The sequence below is a fragment of the Melanerpes formicivorus genome, unplaced genomic scaffold (assembly GCF_026170545.1).
Source record: "Melanerpes formicivorus ecotype bairdi unplaced genomic scaffold, bMelFor1.0.p_v2 SCAF_31, whole genome shotgun sequence".
NCBI lineage: Eukaryota > Metazoa > Chordata > Aves > Piciformes > Picidae > Melanerpes > Melanerpes formicivorus.
Genome location: NW_027142383.1, coordinates 7,328,698 through 7,348,347, shown reverse-complemented (window position 1 = coordinate 7,348,347; position 19,650 = coordinate 7,328,698). Strand labels below are relative to the sequence as shown.

The window sequence follows — 19,650 nt, the reverse complement described above, 5'->3', positions numbered from 1 at the left end:
CTCTGCAAATCTCCCCTGCTGAGGGAAGGGTCCCCGGAAACGCAGAGGGATGGATACAGGTCCCTGCCAGGGGTGGCAAGAGAAATCCATCCCGGCCCTCTCCTCCTTCTCCTCCGCTGCCCTTGCATGATAAGTATGAGGCCCTGCAAGCTGAGGGCAGTAAGGATGAGAGGGCTGAGAAGCAGCCATCCAGAGTGGAGCCCGAGGCCAATCAGTCCCCACCAACTATAATGACCAGCTCCACAAAGAAAAGGAGAAGGGTTAGAGTTGTTGGGGACTCGCTCCTGGGGGGTACTGAGGGACCCATATGTCATCCCGACCCATCCCACAGGGAGGTCTGCTCCCTACCCGGGGCGCGGATTCGGGACATCACAAGGAGACTCCCTAAATTAATCCAGCCCTCTAACTATTACCCTCTGCTGGTAATACAAGCAGGGAGTGACGAAATTGACAAGAAAGGCACCAGGGCAATTAAAAAAGAATTCAAGGCCCTGGGACAATTGATTGATGGGGCAGGAGCTCAAGTGGTGTTCTGCTCAGTTCCCTCAGTGGCAGGGGTGTACACTGAGAGGAATGGGAGAACCCACACCATCAACAATTGGTTCAGGGGATGGTGCCAGCAACGGAATTTTGGTTTCTTTGATCATAGGACAACTTTTACTGAACCCGACCTGCTGGGTCCCGATGGGGTACAATTGTCTAGAAAGAGTAAGAGAATCCTAGCACTAGAGTTGGCAGGGCTCATTAGGAGGGCTTAAAACTAGGTCAGAAGGGGGTAGGTGAGGAAATTGGGCCCTCTGCAGAGGGCCCAGAGTAGGGCACAAATTAGGGGCAATTGAGAAGTCGGGAGCCCAGCTGCAGTGCATGTACACCAATGCATGCAGCATGGGCAATAAGCAAGAGAAGCTGGAAGTCCTGGTCCCCCAGGGTGACTACGATGTAGTCGTCATCTCAGAAACATGGTGGGATAACACACACAATTGGAGTGCTGCACTGGGGGGTTACAGGCTCTTTAGGAGAGACAGGCGAGGGAGAAGAGGAGGAGGGGTGGCTCTGTATATTAGAGAGTCACTCTCTGCCACACAACTTGAGGTGGAGAAAGAAGGGATTGAGAGCCTGTGGGTTAAAATCGGAGGGCAGCCTAACAAATCTTGACATCCTGGTTGGAATCTGTTATAAACAACCCAACCAGGATGAGGAGGCTGACGAATTATTCTACAGACAATTGGAGACTGTCTCAAGAACATCAGATCTTCATAGTATCACAGTATCAGTCAGGGTTGGAAGGGACCACAAGGATCATCTAGTTCCAACCCCGCTGCCTTGGGCAGGGATACCCCACACTAGATCACACTGGCCAGAGCCTCATCCAGCCTGGTCTTAAACACCCCCAGGGATAGGGCTTCGACCACCTCCCTGGACAACCCATTCCAGGGCTTCACCACTCTGATGGTGAAGAACCTCCTCCTCACATCCAGCCTGAATCTCCCCACCTCCAGCTTCATTCCATTCCCCCTAGTCCTATCACTACCTGATATCCTGAGAAGTCCCTCCCCAGCCTTCCTCGGAGCCTTCTCTTCTGCAGACTGAACAGCCCCAACTCCTTCAGTCTGTCCTCATAGGAGAGGTGCTCCAGCCCTCTGATCATCCTTGTGGCCCTTCTCTGGACACGTTCCAGCACCTCCACATCCCTCTTGTAATAGGGGCTCCAGAACTGGATGCAGTACTCCAGGGGGGGTCTCACCAGGGCTGAGTAGAGGGGGAGGATCACCTCCCTCGACCTGCTGGCCACACTTCTCCTGATGCAGCCCAGGATCTGATTGGCTTTGTGGGCTGCAAGTGCACATTGAGAGCTTATGTTGAGCTTTTTGTCCACCAGCACCCCCAAGTCTCTCTCCTCAGGGCTGCTTTCCAGCCAGTCACTGCCCAGCCTGTATTTGTGCCTGGGATTGCCTCAACCCAGATGCAGGACCCTGCACTTGCTCTTATTGAACCTCATGAGGTTGGCTTGTGCCCACCTCTCCAGCCTGTCAAGGTCCCTCTGGATGGCCTCCCTTCCCTCCAGCGTGTCTGCTGCACCACACAGCTTGGTGTCATCAGCAAACTTGCTGAGGGTGCACTCCATGCCACTGTCCATGTCACCCACAAAGATGTTGAACAAGACAGGTCCCAGGACTGATCCCTGAGGGACTCCGCTTGTCACTGGCCTCCACTGGGACATGGAGCCATTGACAGCCACTCTTTGGGTGCGGCCATCAAGCCAGTTCCTTATCCATCTAGTGGTCCACCCATCAAACCCATGTGTCACCAGTTTGGAGACCAGGATGTGGTGCGGGACAGTGTCGAAGGCTTTGCTCAGGTCCAGGTAAACGACATCAGTTGCTCGCCCCTCATCTATTAATTTTGTCACCTGCTCATAGAAGGCCACCAGGTTGGTCAGACAGGATTTGCCCTTGGCAAAGCCATGCTGACTGTTCCCAATCAGCTCTTCACTATATCTTGTCCTTGTGGGCGACTTCAACCTGCCAAATATCTGCTGGGAACTTAATTCAGCAGAGAGGCAGCAGTCCAGAAGATTCCTGGAATACATAGAGGACTGCTTCCTGATGCAGCTGTTATGTGAGCCTACCAGGGGACAGGCTCTTCTTGACCTGCTGTTCTCCAATAGGGAAGGGCTGGCGGGAGATGTGATGGTGGGAGGCTGCCTAGGGTGCAGTGACCACGACATAGTGAAGTTTTCAGTATGCAGGGAGATAGGGAGAAGGACCAACAGAATCTTCACCTTGGGACTTCCAGAGGGCAAAAGTCAGCCTGTTAAACAAACTTATTTGTAAAATTCCCTGGGTAGCAGCCCTCAAGAACCGAGGGGTCCAGGCGGGTTGGGCCTACTTCAAACAGGAGCTCTTGAAGGCACAGGAACTGGCAGTCCCCATGTGCCGCAAGATGAGCCGGCACCTGGCCTGGATGAGCAAGCAGCTCCTGGAGGATTTAAAGGGAAAAAAGAGGCTGTATCGCCTTTGGAAGGAGGGAAAAACTTTGAGGTATGTTTAAGGAAGCTGTTAGATTATGTAGAAGAAAAAATTAGAGATGCCAAGGCCCAGTTAGAACTTAAGATGGCCACCTCTATCAAAGATAATAAAAAGCATTTTTATAAATACATTAACACTAAAAAGAAGGGCAAGAAGAACCCCCACTCCTTATTGGACCTGGAGGGGAACACAGCGACTGAAGATGAGGAAAAGGCTGAGGTCCTGAACACCTTCTTTGCCTCAATTTTTAACAGTAAGGCAGAAGGAGTTCAGGACAAGTGGCCTCCGGAGCTGGGTGACGGGGTCAGGGAGCAGTGTAATGCCCCGGTAATCCACGAGGAATTAGTTCAGGACCTGCTGAGCCACTTGGACACTCACAAGTCCATGGGACCAGATGGGATCCATCCTAGGGTGCTGAGAGAGCAGGCAGATGAACTGGCCAAGCCGCTCTCCATCATTTTCCTCCAGTCCTGGCTCACTGGCGAGGTCCCAGATGACTGGAAACTGGCCAATGTGATCTCAATCCACAAGAAGGGTCGGATGGAGGAACCTGGAAACTACAGGCCTGTCATCCTGACCTCAGTGCCAGGGAAAATGATGGAGCAGATTATCCTGGTGGCAATAACTGCGCACCTGAAGGATGGCCAAGGGCTCGGGTCCAGGCAACATGGATTTAAAAGGGGCAGGTCCTGCCTCTCCAACCTGATCTCTTTCTATGATCAGGTGACCCATCAGGTGGACGTGGGGAGGCCTGTGGATGTGGTCTACCTGGACTTCAGCAAGGCCTTTGACACTGTCCCCCATAGCAAACTGCTGTCCAAGCTGCCAGCTCGTGGCTTGGACCTCAACACTCTGTGCTGTGTTAGGAACTGGATGGAGGGCCGAGCCCAGAGAGTGGTGGTGAATGGTGCCACATCAAGCTGGCGGCCAGTCAACAGTGGCGTCCCCCAAGGATCAGTGCTGGGCCCCATCCTCTTTAACAGCTTCATTGATGACCTGGATGAGGGGATTGAATCAGTCATCAGCAAATTTGCAGATGATGCCAAGTTAGGGGCAGATGTCAGTCAGTTAGAGGGTAGAAGGGCTCTGCCGAGGGACCTTGACCAACTAGACAGATGGGAGGAGTCCAATGGGATGTCATTTAACAAGTCCAAGTGCCGGGTGCAGAGCTATAGGCTGGGGTCGAAGTGGCAGGAGAGCTCCCAAATGGAGAGGGACCTGGGTGTGCTGATTGACAGCCGCCTAAACATGAGCCAGCAGTGTGCCCAGGTGGCCAAGAAGTCCAATGGCATCCTGGCCTGTATAAGGAATAGTGTGGCCAGCAGGAGCAGGGAAGTCATTGTGCCCCTGTACTCTGCATTGGTTAGGCCGCACCTTGAGTGCTGTGTCCAGTTCTGGGCCCCTCAGTTTAAGAAAGACATCGAGACACTTGAACGTGTCCGGGGAAAGGCAACGAGGCTGGTGAGTGGCCTTGAGCACAAGCCCTATGAGGAGAGGCTGAGGGAGCTGGGATTGTTTAGCCTGGAGAAGAGGAGGCTCAGGGGTGACCTCATTGCTCTCTACAACTACCTGAAAGGTGGTTGTAGCCAGGAAGGGGTTGGTCTCTTCTCCCAGGCAACCAGCACCAGAACAAGGGGACACAGTCTCAAGCTGCACCAGGGGAAGTTTAGGCTCGAGGTGAGGAGAAAGTTCTTCACAGAGAGAATCATTAGTCATTGGAATGGGCTGCCCGGGGAGGTGGTGGAGTCCCCATCCCTCGAGGTGTTCAAGAGGGGATTGGATGTAGCACTTGGTGCCATGTTTTAGTTGTGAGGTCTGTGGTGACAGGTTGGACTCGATGATCCTCGAGGTCTCTTCCAACCTTGGCAATACTGTGATACCAATTAGAAAGCAAGAGGGCAGCAGTCTCCTGTTTAACAGTAAATGTTATCTAGAAGGGTCTATTAATGTTTCAACTTGCAAGTAAAATTGCCAAAACTAAGGTCCACATTGTACCACGATGGTGCTTTAATGACATTCTTTACTTCTGTGCCTATTCACAGAATCACCAACGTTGGAAGAGACCTCAAAGATCATCAAGTCCAACCTGTCACCACATACCTCATGACTAAAACATGGCACCAAGTGCCACATCCAATCCCCTCTTGAACACCTCCAGGGATGGGGACTCGGGGACTCCACCACCTCCCTGGGCAGCCCATTCCAATGACGAACGACTCTCTCCGTGAAGAACTTTGTCCTCACCTTGAGTCTAAACTTCCCCTGGTGCAGCTTGAGACTCTGTCCTCTCCTTCTGGTGCTGTTTGCTTGAGAGAAGAGACCAACCCCCTCCTGGCTACAACCACCTTTCAGGTAGTTGTAGAGGGCAATGAGGTCTCCCCCAAGCCTCCTCTTCTCCTGGCTAAACAATCCAGCTCCCTCAGCCTCTCTTCATAGGGCTTGTGCTCAAGGCCTCTCACCAGCCTCATTGCCCTTCTCTGGACACATTCAAGTGTCTCGATGTCCTTCTTAAACTGAGTGGCCCAGAACTGGACACAGTACTCAAGGTGCGGCCTAACCAATGCAGAGTACAAGGGCGCAATGACTTCCCTGCTCCTGCTGGCCACACTATTCCTGATACAGGCCAAGGTGCCATTGGCCTTCTTGGCCACCTGGGCACACTGCTGGCTCATGTTTAGGCAGCTGTCAATCAGCACCCCCAGGTCCCTCTCCATTTGGGAGCTCTCCTGCCACTTCAACCCCACCCTGTAGCTCTGCATGGGGTTGTTGTGGCCAAAGTGCAGCACCCGGCACTTGGACATGTTGAATGCCATCCCATTGGACTCTGCCCATCTGTCCAGTCAGTGGAACTCCCTCTGCAGAGCCCTTCTGCCCTCTAACAGATCAACACCTGCTCCAAACTTGGCGTCATCTGTACATTTGCTGATGACTGTCTCAATCCCCTCATCCAGATCATCAATGAAGATGTTAAAGAGGATGGGGCCCAGCACTGATCCCTGGGGGACGCCACTAGTGGATGTGGCACCATTCACCACCACTCTCTGGGCTCGGCCCTCCATCCAGTTCCTAACACAGCACAGAGGGTTGCTGCCCAAGCCATGAGCTGACAGCTTGTGCAGGAGTTCGCTGTGGGGGATGGTGTCAAAAGCCTTACTGATATCCAGGTAGACTGCATCCACCAGACGGGTCACCTGATCATAGAAGGAGATCAGGTTGGAGAAGCAGGACCTGCCCTTCCTAAATCCATGTTGGCTAGACCTGAGCCCTTGGCCATCCTTCAGGTGCACAGTTATTGTCGCCAAGATAATCTGCTCCATCATTTTCCCTGGCACTGAGGTCAGGCTGACAGGCCTGTAGTTTCCAGGTTCCTCCATCCGACCCTTCTTGTGGATTGAGATCACATTGGCCAGTTTCCAGTCATCCGGGACCTCTCCAGTGAGCCAGCACTCGTGAAAAATGCTGGAGAGTGGCTTGGCCAGCTTATCTGCCAGCACCCTAGGATGGATCCCATCTGGTCCCATGGACATGTGAGTGTCCAAGTGGCTCAGCAGGTCCCAAACTAATTCCTTGTGGATTTCCGGGACAATACACTGCTCCCTGACCCCGTCACACAGCTCAGGAGGCCACTTGTCCTGAACTCCTCCTGCCTTGCTGTTAAAAATTGAGGCAAAGAAGGTCTTCAGGACCTCAGCCTTTTCCTCATCTTCAGTCGCTGTGTTCCCCTCCAGGTCCAATAAGGAGTAGAAATTCTTCTTGCCCCTCTTTTTAGCATTAATATATTTGTAAAAATGCTTTTTGTTATCTTTCACAGAGGTGGCCGGCTTAAGTTCTAACTGGGCCTTTGCCTCTCTAATTTTTCTCCTACATAATTTAACAACACTTGCCTGTCCTCCATGTGCCTTAGCACGTCATCTAAGAGGATCTGTTCCATGATCTTCCCAGGCACAGAGGTGAGGCTGACAGGATGATAGTTCCCTGGTGTGGTAGTATTCTTTTCTCCCTTTTTAAAAGCAGGTGTAATGTTTCCTTTCTTCCAGTCCCCAAGGACTTCACCTGAATTCCAGGACTTTTCAAATATCACGGAGAAGGGCTTAGCAACTACATCAGCTAGTTCTGTCAGGACTCTGGGATGCATTTCATCAGGCCCCATAGACTTGCATATCTTCAGGTTCCTCAGATGATCACACACCTTGTCTTCACTTACAATGGGAGGGACTTTGTCTCTCTGATCTCCAACTTGTGGTCCATCAACATGAGAGCAATGAGGAGAGGGGTTGTCAGTAAAGACTGAGGCAAAATTTTTTGAGAATCTCAGCCTTCTCCTCATCCATTGATACTAGTTCCCCACTGTTGCTCATTGGGGGGGCGATGCTTTCTTTAACCTTCCATTTCTGGTTAAAGTACCTGTAGAAGCCTTTCTTGTTTTTCTTTACATCCCTTGCCAAGTTTAGTTCCAGCTGTGCCTTGGCCTTCCTCATCTCATCCCTACACTCTTCCAAGGATGGCTGTCCCTTCTTCTGTTTCCTGTGTAGCCCCAACTTGCCTTTTAGTTTGACCAGCAGGTCACAGCTCAGCCATGGTTGTCTCTTGCCTTCCTTGCTCAATTTCTTACATGTGGGGATTGAGATCTCTTGTGCATCCTTAAAGATCTGCCAGCTCTGTTCCACTCCCTTGTCCCTAAGGGCTGTTTCCCACAGGGTCCTATTTACTAACTCCTTGAAAAGCTGTAAGGTGTCTTTCCTAAAATTTAGAGTCCTAACTATGCTTCTCATGGGCTTCATAACCCTTAGGACAGTGAACTGCACTATCATATGATTGCTGCCGTCCAGGCTGCCTTCGCATCACCTCGTGTAGAGCTGTTAATTTCTTAAGTTGTCATCTAGGCACTCTAAGAGCCTCTTGGATTGCCTACAGCTTACCATGCTACTTTTCCAACAGATGTCAGGATGGTTAAAATGCCCTAGAAGGATGAGAACCTGTGATCATGATGTCTCCTCAAGCTGGAGTAAGAAGGCTTCATCAGTAGGCTCTGCTTGATCAGGCAGCCTGTAGTAGACTCCTACCACAAGGCTCCCTTTGTTGTCCCAACCCTTAATACCTACCCATAACTTTCAACCTGCTCATGGCTATTCTTTAGCGACAACTCTTCACACTCTATCCACTTTACATAGAGGGGAACACCTCCACCCCTTCTTTCTCTCCTGCCTTCCTCAAGCTTTGATCTATTCTCTCTCATCCTATCACTACAAGTCCTTAAAAAAAGTCCCTTCCTGGCTGTCACCGGTTGGGGCTGTCCCCTTAAGAAAGGGAATATGGTGGACGGATGTTGGTAAACGAAAGAAGAATCTAAACTAATTTCATTGGTGAAGTGGGAGGAAGCACCTTCTGAACTGGGAGTGCAGGAAGGTATACTGGGTTTTCCAGCACTTTTCTGCAGTCTTGCTTCCGCTTCTCCTTCGGGCAGCCGCTTGCAGCTCCTGGGCTTTCTGCCAAGGCTTCGGCCTTGAAACTGATAAAGGCCTGTATTAACTGCTTTCCAATTAACACAACAGCTTGGCAGTAGGTGCTGTGGCCAGGGACAGCCATGGTTGTAACTCGCAGCAAAATCTCCCTTAAAAAATCAGTGTCGACCCAGACGGAGGTAGAACAGAAGCAGGTAGCTGTCCAGGTATCTGGCTGTAGAGAATGCTGGAGCCTGGCCCTTGAGACGCAGGGTAGTGGGGGCAACTCTTGTATAAGGTGTGAGCAGGTTGACTATCTACTTAATATGGTGGCCAGACTGAGGGATAAGTTTGCTAGACTTAGAAATGTAAGGAAATGTAGGAAAGAGATGAACCAGAGGAGGAAAGAGATGAACCAGAGGAGGAAGGAGATGGACCAAAAGAGGAAAGAGGTGAATCAGAATCAGAAGAGGAAAGAGTTGAATGGGAGTAAGCAGGCTCTGCAGGCTCCCCCAGCAGAGGCTGGTTATTCAAAAAGCAGAGGTGAATGGACGCAGGTTACTCTCAAAAGACGCAAAGTTAAACCTCCTTGCCTCCCCTCACCTTCCCCACTGCTCTTAGAAAACAGATATGGAGCACTGGAAATTGAGGGTGAGGTGGTCCTGATGCCGGAGGACACACCATCTGGGGTTCTCCCTAAAGCTAAGCAGCCTAAGATTAAACAGCCTAAGGCAAAGCAGCCTAAGGTCAAACAGTCTTCTGCTGGCATCAGGACCTGTTCCCTCAATAAAAAGAGGAGGGTAGTTGTTATTGGTGATTCCCTTCTGAGGGGAATGGAGGGCCCTATATGTCGGCCTGACCCATCTCATAGGGAACTCTGTTGTCTGCCAGGAGCCCAAGTTAATGATGTTACCAGTAGGCTGCCTAAACTGGTACAGCCCTCTGACTACTACCCCTTACTAGTTATGCAGTTAGGGAATGATGATGTTGCAACCAGAACTCCCAGGGCTATCAAAGATGACTTCAGGGCCCTGGGAGACCTGGTTGAGGGGTCAGGGGCACAAATAATTTTTTCATCAATACCTTTAACTGCAGGAGGGAATACAGTAAGGAACAGGTCAGCAGCTATAGTTAACAAGTGGCTTAGGGGCTGGTGCAGTCAAAAGAATTTTGGGTTTTTTGATATTGGGAAACTTTCCACTGCACCAGGCCAGCTGGCAACAGATAGAGTACATCTGTCCCAGAGAAGGGGAAAGATCACTGTATATGAGAACGGACTGTCCCCCAAAGATAAAAAAATCCTGGGTAGGGAATTGGCGGGTCTCATAGACAGGGCTTTAAACTAGTTTCGAAGGGGGAAGGGGCTGAAGAGAGTCCTCTCAGACAAGAGTCTGGGGGCGACAAGCTAGAGTTGGAGGTGAAACCAGCAGCCCAGCTGAAGTGCATGTACACTAATGCACGAAGCATGGGTAACAAACAGGAGGAGCTGGAAGCCTTGATGCAGCAGGAAAATTATGATATAGTTGCCATCACAGAGACGTGGTGGGACGACTCACACGACTGGAGCGCTGCAATTGACGGTTACAAGCTCTTCAGGAGAGACAGGCGAGGAAGAAGGGGTGGAGGGGTGGCCCTTTACATCAGGAAGGCACTAGATGCCATTGAGATGGAGGCTAGGGATGATCGGGTTGAATGCTTGTGGATAAGAATTAGAGGGAAGACCAGCAGGGCAGACACCCTGGTTGGAGTCTGTTATAGACCACCCAACCAGGAGGAAGATGTTGACGAAGCATTCTATAGGCAGCTTAGGGCTGTCTCAAGATCTCCGGACCTTGTTCTCATGGGTGACTTCAACCTGCCTGACATCTGCTGGGATCTCAACACGGCAGAGAGGAGACAGTCTAGAAGGTTTTTAGAATGCATGGAGGACAGCTTCTTATCCCAGGTGCTGCGAGAGCCTACCAGGGGCAAGGCTATGCTTGACCTCCTCTTCACCAACAGGGAAGGACTGGTGGGTGATGTGGTGGTTGGAGGGTGCTTAGGGGCCAGTGACCACGAGATAATTGAATTCTCGGTTTTTGGTCAAGCCAAGAGGGGCGGCAAGAAGACCTCCACTCTGGACTTCCGGAGGGCAGACTTTGGGTTACTCAAGGAACTAATTCAGAGGGTTCCTTGGGATAAAGTCCTTAAAAACAAAGGGGTCCAGGAGAGCTGGACCTACTTCAATGAAGAATTGTTGAAGGCTCAGGGACAGGCTGTGCCAATGTGCCAGAAGATGAGCCGCCGGGGCAGACGGCCAGCCTGGATGGTTCATGAACTTTTAATGGAACTGAGGGAAAAAAAGAGGGTGTATCACCTTTGGAAGCGAGGGGAGGCAACCCACAGAATGTTTAAGGATGTTGCTAGGTCTTGTAGGAAGAGAATTAGGGAGGCAAAAGCACACTTGGAACTTAAACTGGCCTCTACTGTGAAGGACAACAAAAAGTCCTTCTATAAATACATTAATAGTAAGAGGAAGAGGAAGGAAAACCTCCACTCCTTGGTGGATACGGAGGGGAACATTGTAACCAAGGATAAGGAAAAGGCAGAGATACTTAACACCTTCTTTGCCTCAATTTTTACTAGAAGGGCAGAACGTCTTCCTGACAGCTGGTCTGCAGAGCTAGCAGAAGGAGCCAGGGAGCTGCACAGTTTCCCTATGTTCCATGAGGCGGTAGTTGGAACTCTCCTTAGCAGCTTGGATCCCCACAAGTCCATGGGACCAGATGGGATTCATCCTAGGGTGCTGAGAGAGCTGGCAGATGAGCTGGCCAAGCCACTCTCCATAATTTTCCAGCAGTCCTGGCTCACTGGCGAGGTCCCAGAGGACTGGAAGCTGGCCAACGTGGTGCCCATCCATAAGAAGGGCCGGTTGGATGAGCCAGGGAATTACAGGCCTGTCAGCCTGACCTCAGTGCCAGGCAAGATCATGGAACAGGTCATCCTGAGTGCAATCACTCAGCACTTACAGGATGACCAAGGGATCAGGCCTAGCCAGCATGGATTTAGGAAGGGCAGGTCCTGCCTGACCAACCTGATCTCCTTCTATGATCAGGTGACCCGCCTGGTGGATGTGGGGAGGCCTGTTGATGTAGTCTACCTGGACCTCAGCAAGGCCTTTGACACCGTCCCCCATAGCAAACTGCTGGCCAAGCTGTCAGCCCATGGCTTGGACGGGAGCACACTGCGATGGGTTAGGAACTGGCTGGAGGGCCGAGCCCAGAGAGTGGTGGTGAATGGTGCCACATCCAGCTGGCAACCAGTCACTAGTGGTGTGCCCCAAGGATCAGTGCTGGGCCCTGTGCTCTTTAACATCTTTATTGATGATCTGGATGAGGGCATTGAGTCCATCATCAGTAAATTTGCTGACGACACCAAGCTGGGGGCAAGAGTTGATCTGCTGGAGGGTAGAGAGGCTCTGCAGAGAGACCTGGACAGGCTGGACAGATGGGCAGAATCCAACGGCATGAGATTTAACACATCCAAATGCCGGGTTCTGCACATTGGCCACAACAACCCCATGCAGTGCTACAGGCTGGGGTCAGAGTGGCTAGAGAGCAGCCAGGCAGAGAGGGATCTGGGGGTGCTGGTTGATGGTAGGCTTAACATGAGCCTGCAGTGTGCCCAGGCAGCCAAGAGGGCCAATGGCATCCTGGCCTGCATCAAGAACAGTGTGGCCAGCAGGAGCAGGGAGGTCATTCTGCCCCTGTACACTGCACTGGTTAGGCCACACCTCGAGTACTGTGTCCAGTTCTGGGCCCCTCAGTTTAGGAAGGATGTTGACTTGCTGGAACGAGTCCAGAGAAGAGCAACAAAGTTGGTGAGGGGTTTGGAACACAAGCCCTATGAGGAGAGGCTGAGGGAGCTGGGGCTGCTTAGCCTGGAGAAGAGGAGACTTAGGGGTGACCTTATCACTCTCTACAACTACCTGAAGGGAGGTTGTAGACAGGCTGATGATGGTCTCTTCTCCCAGGCACCCAGTACCAGAACAAGAGGACACAGTCTCAAGCTGCGCCAGGGGAGGTTCAGGTTGGATGTTAGGAAGAAGTTCTATACAGAAAGAGTGATTGCGCTATGGAACGGGTTGCCCGGGGAGGTGGTGGAGTCGCCGTCATTGAAGGTGTTCAGAAGGAGACTTGATGGGGTGCTTGGTGCCATGGGTTAGCTGTTTGGGTGGGTTGGATTGGTTGATGGGCTGGACACGATGATCTTGAAGGTCTCTTCCAACCTGGTTTGGTTTATTCTAATAAAGGTTTTATTCTTCTAACTTTTTTCTCTCTTTTCTTTCTCCTTCTATCCCACTCCGGGGAAAGGGGGAAAGAGGGGAGAGCGGAGGTGGGAAGCCCCCCCCCCTCAGCAGAGGGGGGAACTCTCATTTCTGTGCTACTTTATTGTCTATCTTTGTATATATTGTAAATATTGTAAATTTGTATATATTTCCCCGTACGGGCCACCATATTGATGCCGGGCGCGGTGGCACACGCCTGTAGTCCTAGCTACTCGGGAGGCTGAGCACGCCGGATCGCTTGAGCCCAGGAGTTCTGGGCTGCAGTGTGCTATGCCGAGCGGGCGTCCGTGCTAAGGCCGGCATCACTGGCTTTCTTGTAGGCCCCTTTGAGGTACTAGAAGGCCACTATAAAGCCTCCCTGGAGCTTTCTCTTCTCCAGGATGAGCAGTCCCAATAGGGCCTTATCCCAATAAGGGAGGTGCTCCAGCCCTCTAATCATCTTCATGGCCTTCCTCAGGACCCACTCCGGCAGTTCCATATCCTTCTTATGCTGGAAACACCAGAACTGGATGCAGTACTCCAGGTGGGGTCTCATAAGAGCAGAGTAGAGGGGAAGAATCACCTCACTCATCCTACTGGTCACACTTTTTTTGATGCAGCCCAGAATATGTTTGGCTGCCTGAGCTGCAAGCACACATTGCTGGCTCATGTTGAGTGTTTCATCAACTGACACCCCCAAGTCCTCCTCCTTGAGACTGCTTTCAAGCCATTCCTCGCCTGGCCTATATTTGTGCTTGGGATTGCTTCGACCCAGATGTAGGACCTTGCACTTGGCCTTCTTGAACTTCATGAGGTTGGTTTGGGCCCACCTCTCAAGATTGTCCAAGTCCCTCTGGATGGCATCCCTTCCCTCCAGCATGTCAATCAGACCACACAGCTTGGTGCCATTTGCAAACTTGCCGAGAATGCAAACACTATGTGAAACCCCCCCTCCAAAGACCACAGGAACCAGAAGAGCTTGCTGATATGCCCATGAATGGGAAACTGGTTTAAGTCTCACACAGAGAGGGCAGGTGGTGGCAGGAGCTCCCTTTGTCCATGGCTGTGGGAAAGATTATCGGGGTTACATGGCAAGGTTCTGGTAGCAAGGGGTGGCTTACAGGGGTGGCTTCTGTGAGACAACACCAAAGGCTGCTCCCTTGTTAGACAGAACCACTTCCAACCAGCTCCAAGATGGATCCATTGCTGGCCAAAGCTGAGCCAGTCAGCAAACCTAGCAGTGTCTCTGTGACAGCATTTTTTAAAGGGTCAAAAAAAACCCAAACAAAAAAACAACAAAAAAAAACAACCCCACCCTATACAGCAGCTGTGAAGAAGTGAGAAAAATGCAAGAGAAACAACCCTGCAGACACCAAGGTCATTGAAGAAAGAAGAAGAGGAGATGCTCCAGGTTCTGGAGTAGAGATCCCCCTACAGCCCATGGAAAAAGACTATTGGTGATGCAGGTTGTCTCTCTGCAGCCCACCAAACACTACATTGGAGCAGATACCTGCACTGTAGCCCATGGAAGACCCCAAGCTGGAGTAGGCTCCTGGCAGGAATCACAACCCATGGAGGAACAGGGTTTCTGCCAGAAAGTGCAGTCTGTGGGGATCCATGCTGGAGCAGTCTGTTCCTGAAGGACTGTACCCCATGGAAAGGGCTCATATTGGAACAGGTCTGGAAGGACTGTATTCTGTGCGAGGGGCCCCATGCTGGAGCAGGGGAACAGCGTGAGGAAAAAAGAGCAGAGATTCACAGACTGCATTGGGTTGAAAGGGACCCTAAAAGGTCATCTTGTCCAACCCCCCTGCAGTAAGACATCCAACTAGATCAGGCTGCCCAGGGCCACATTGAGTCTGATCTTGAATGTCTCCAGGAACAGGGCCTCAACCACATCACTGGCCAGCTTGTTCCAGTGTTTTACCACTCTCATTGTAAAGAGCTTCCTCCTTATGTCCAATGTAAATCTACCCAGCTCCAGTTTAAAATCACTGCCCCTCATCCTATTACTACAAGCCCTTCTAAACAGTCACTCCCCAGCCTTCCTGTAGGTCTCCTTCAGATAATGAAATGTAGCTGTAAGGTCTCCCCAGAGCCATGCTCTCTCCAGGCTAAATAACCCAAATTCTTTCAGCCTGTGTTTATAGGAGAGGTGCTCCAGCCCTCTGATAGTGGCCTGGCCCTCCTCTGGACCTGCTCCAGTAGGTCCATGCCTCTCTTGTGTTGGGGGCCCTAGAACTGGACACAGTATTCCGGGTGAGGTCTCACCAGAGCAAAGTACAGGGGCAAAATCACCTTTCACAGAAGGAGGTAGTAGAAGAGTCAAGAGTGAAGGTAATCCTACAAAGAAGGGGAGGAAGGCATTTTTAGTTTTGTTTCTCACTATCCTACTCCGATATTAATTGGCAAGAAGTTAATCTTCCCCAAGTTGAGTCTATTTTGCCCGTGATGGTAATTGGCAAGCAACCTCCCTGTCCTTATCCCAACCAATGAACTTTTAATCTTATTTTCTCCCACTCTCCTGCTGAGGAGTGAGAACATGGCCTGGTGGGCACCTGGCAGCCAGATAGGGTTAACCCACCGCAGTTATATACCTCATTCAACAAAGAAAGCATTCACACTTACTGCTTCCAAAAAAAAAAAAACAAACTTTTCCCCTTAGGGGAATGGGGTGGAACACAGCAGCAAGTACCTACATTTGGGAACAATATATTCTAGGATTGCTGAGCACTTAACATGTTTAACAACTGGCAAGGTTATATTTGTGTGCCACTCCCCTCCAAAAAAAGAGGATTAAATTAAGTTTTTAAAACCACGTACAAAAATAAATGTAAAAGTCAGAGATTAACCAGCTAGCATGATGCTGAAGCAAGAAGGGCTAATGCAATTACTGTCTAGTAGCTAGTATGAGGCTATGTTTTGGATTTGTGCTGAACACAGTTTTAATAATACAGAGATATTTTAGTTATTGCTGAGTAGTGCTTACACAGAGTCGAGGCCTTTTCTGCTCTTCACATTGCCCTGACAGTAAGTAGACTGAGGGTGAACGAGAAGTTGCAAGGGGACACAGCTGATCTCAACTGACCAAAGGGTTATTCCATAACATATGATGTCATGTTCAGCAATAAAACTAGGGGGGGTTTGGAGGGGGACCACTGCTCACGGAGCAGCTGGGCATAAGTCGATTGGTGGTGAGCAACTGTTTTCATTTGCATCACCTGTCTTTCCTGGGCTTTATTTTCCTCTCTGTTTTCCTTACTGTTATTATAATTTCTTTTTAATTATTAAACTATGCTTATCTCAACCCACGAGTTTCTCATTTCTACCCTTGCAATTCCTTGCCATCCCACCAGCAGGCAAGCAGCTGTGTGACGCTTAGTTGCCAGCTAGGGCTAAACTATGGCAATAGGTAAGGGTGGAAAAACGGGGGGGGTGGGATTCTCAGTTTAATTTATGAACCAAATCACTGTTCACAAGTCAGCAGTTAACCTGAAAAAAAGTTTGCTCTTCAGCACAGCACACATTCCCCAACACACGAGCAAATGTTTCCCACCATACTACGCTATTCACAAATCAAATACATCCTCAATTTCACCTAATAATGGTAGTTACTGCCACTAAAATAAGTGGGTTTACATATTATCATTTTTAGTGTCAGTCACAAGGTTAAAACAAAAAATGGTTAAAAGCAACTCAAACATATGAGGATATCATTAATTTCCTTTAAACAAACTCAACCTTTTTTCATCTGTGCAAACAAGTTGTTCTATGACTAATAGAACTAATGGTCTAGTTTCTTTTGCATTTAGGATTTTACTTTCCTTCATCACAGTATCGCTAAGGTTGGAAGAGACCTCGAGGATCATCGAGTCCAACCTGTCACCACAGACCTCACAACTAAAACATGGCACCAAGTACCATGTCCAATCCCCTCTTGAACACCTCCAGGGATGGTGACTCCAACACCTCCCCGGGCAGCCCATTCCAATGACTAATGACTCTCTCCGTGAAGAATTTTCTCCTCACCTCGAGTCTAAACTTCCCCTGGCGCAGCTTGAGACTGTGTCCCCTTGTTCTGGTGCTGGTTGCCTGGGAGAAGAGGCCAACCCCTTCCTGGCTACAACCACCTTTCAAGTAGTTGTAGAGAGCAATGAGGTCGCCCCTGAGCCTCCTCTTCTCCAGGCTAAACAATCCCAGCTCCCTCAGCCTCTCCTCATAGGGCTTGTGTTCAAGGCCTCTCACCAGCCTTGAGCATAACACTAACATACCCCTTGATACCTCCAGTTCTCACTCACAATCTTTTCAACACTTTCCCCAGCTGACTCCACATTGCCTAACTACAAGCTGGGCAAGAGGCAGCCATTACTACATGACTAAAGCTAACTTAAAACAAGCAAGTTTTGAGCTCACCATACTGTCTCAGACACTTATTTAGGGTCCTTCTCTACCTTCATGTAGCCATCAATTTATGCTTATTATTATTTTTAAGAACACACATAAGAAATACATTTCTTTATCCCTCTGCAAAACATAGCACAAATCATTCACAAATGAGAAGTGACAGGTTGATTATGAATAGCTGGGGAGGGGGGTGTTTGGGGGAGGCTTTTTTATTGTTTGCAATTGTTTAGGTTTTTTTTTTGTTTTTTTAAACTATGCCCTTCTAAAAGGAGTAAACTGCTCATAGCAAATTCACTTTTTTTCCTCAACTAGTCTGTACCTAAAGACAACATTTGAGAATCACATTTGAGGCTATAAAGAATAGTTTCCACATAAATATTTTTAATATATTCATTAAGTAGCTTCCTAGAGAGTCTAACATTTTCGTCTAATATTACTTTAGTCCAGAAGGATTGTTATGCATATATTTCAAAGTTAGAATAAATATTGTGTTTAAATAGCATCTATTTATTTTTAAACCTTCCCATCCACAACTTTAATTCTAAGAAACATAGGTAGACAATTATGTAGGACTCCTGAAAAATACCATTCTAGAGCACCCATGGGTAATCGAACAGAATTTCTAGATCTTGGTTTCTTAGTCACCGAGATTTCACACCCAGAGAAGAGGAAAACCAACCAAATAAATTATTTGAGACTATGCATACAGTTATGGAATATACATTTCCCAAAACAAAAATATATGTAAACTAGCAAAGGGCACCCATGTATTATACAGCCATAGTATTAAAGTGTTGTTTCCTTTTTCATAGGATATTCTGAAGCAACATCAATTACTTTTGAAACGAGAGACCGACTGCAACCGTTATTCTGTAGCACAACTCATTGACAAACAGAAATTATTAGAAGACTACACCGTTCAAACACTGGGGGGGAGAGGGACAATAAAACCCACAAACATTACTTGTTTAATCTACCGGTGCTACTCCAATTCCTACTTCTCACAGGACTTGAAAACCTAAACCATATACAGCATCGAAACCCCACACCTATATAACGAGTAATTTAGCAAGGAATACGCCCACTTCATTCTGACTAGAAACAGATTCCCTCCTACTCCCAATCCCAACAGCGGGGGTTCAATCAGTGCAAATGCATTAATGGGGTGGAGGAAGCTCTCCAAACGCGACTCGGGGAGCTCTTACGCTAACTCCATCACCACCTCACCACAAACGTTCCTTCTTACCCTGCGGAGTTAGCCAACCCACAGTAATGGGGACAAGACTCTATCAGAAGAATATAGGAGCACGCCGACCAGGCTATCCGGAAAGAAAAAAGCATTACCACTCCTCCAGAAAACAGAAAATTTAAAGGTTAGAATAGGAAAGGGAAAGATGAAAACAGAAGGGGAAAATGGAAGGATAAGTTTTTAGGCATTTTTTAAAGGAAAATATACCTTTTTCCTTCAGCAAAAGCTACCCTTTAAGCACAAAAAAAAAAAAAAAGGAAGGGCATTTAAGGAAAGAAACAAGCAACAAAACCAATACGAAAAAAAAACCGCCAGTAGCTGTTAAAATACCGTCGAGCCCACCGAGGCGATAACGTGCATTTTCTGCATCACAGAAAGTACAAACACAGCCTACTCCCACCCGAACCGGTATCGCGTCATATCTGTCCCCCCCCGCCCCAGCACCAGAGGATGTCAGACTGACCTGTTAACAAATGGCAGCAACGGCGACAGAAGAGGAGTAACGCTGTGCCCGGCCGCTAAGGAGGAGGAGCAGCAGAAATCTTCAGGAGATGGATTCCCGTCCTCTTTTCCTTCCAGTTATCTTTATTTTTCTTTTTTCTCTAACCTCTCCAAAAAGAAGAGAATGGAGAAAGAAGGAAAAAAGAAAGGGGGGAAAAAAAGAGACAAAGAAAAAAGAAAATAAATACTATCTTATCCCCACTATTCCAACTCGGACTTTAAAACAAAGAGACGGAAATAGCCGAGTGAGGATCGAATGAAGCCGAGTGAGCACGTCATGCATACAGCGCATGCGTACTGTGTGTATACTGTGTGTATGTTTCTGTTGGTATATGGGATTGGTTTCACGTTATCCATTTCTCCTCTGTTGTGCGTGTGTTACAAGGGGAGCAGTGACTTTACAGTTTCCACCTAAACTTGGGGTGGAGAATACCTCTGCGCTGTACTCTTCCTAGGGTGGCCACTTCTGGATTCCCAGCCCAGTATTGCTCCCTCATGCATGCATGCTTTTTCAGGTAGCATCCTTGTATGTTATCTTTTTGTCAAGATGGGGGCAATTGGGAGAGGGGTGAATTTACCCAGAAAAATAACCCTTGCACAGTGCATGCTTTTCCCTTGGCCCATTTAGCCTTCCTGACATACAAGGATGGGCACTCCTGGCACTGCTTTCCCAAAACCTGTATCTTTTCCACATGCAAAGACAAGCAACCCTAAACAATG

The 19,650-nt window shown here is 49.1% G+C and overlaps 1 protein-coding gene across 1 annotated transcript in view; it reads right to left on the bottom strand.

Annotated features, from left to right (window-relative positions):
• PCGF3 (polycomb group ring finger 3) overlaps positions 1-19,180 on the bottom strand; it is a 396,460-nt gene extending 377,280 nt beyond the window's left edge. Inside the window, exon 1 of the mRNA XM_068155307.1 lies at positions 18,893-19,180. The gene's annotated coding sequence lies outside the window, so the exon portion shown is untranslated. The remainder of the gene's footprint in view (positions 1-18,892) is intronic.
• Positions 19,181-19,650: the final 470 nt, after the last annotated feature.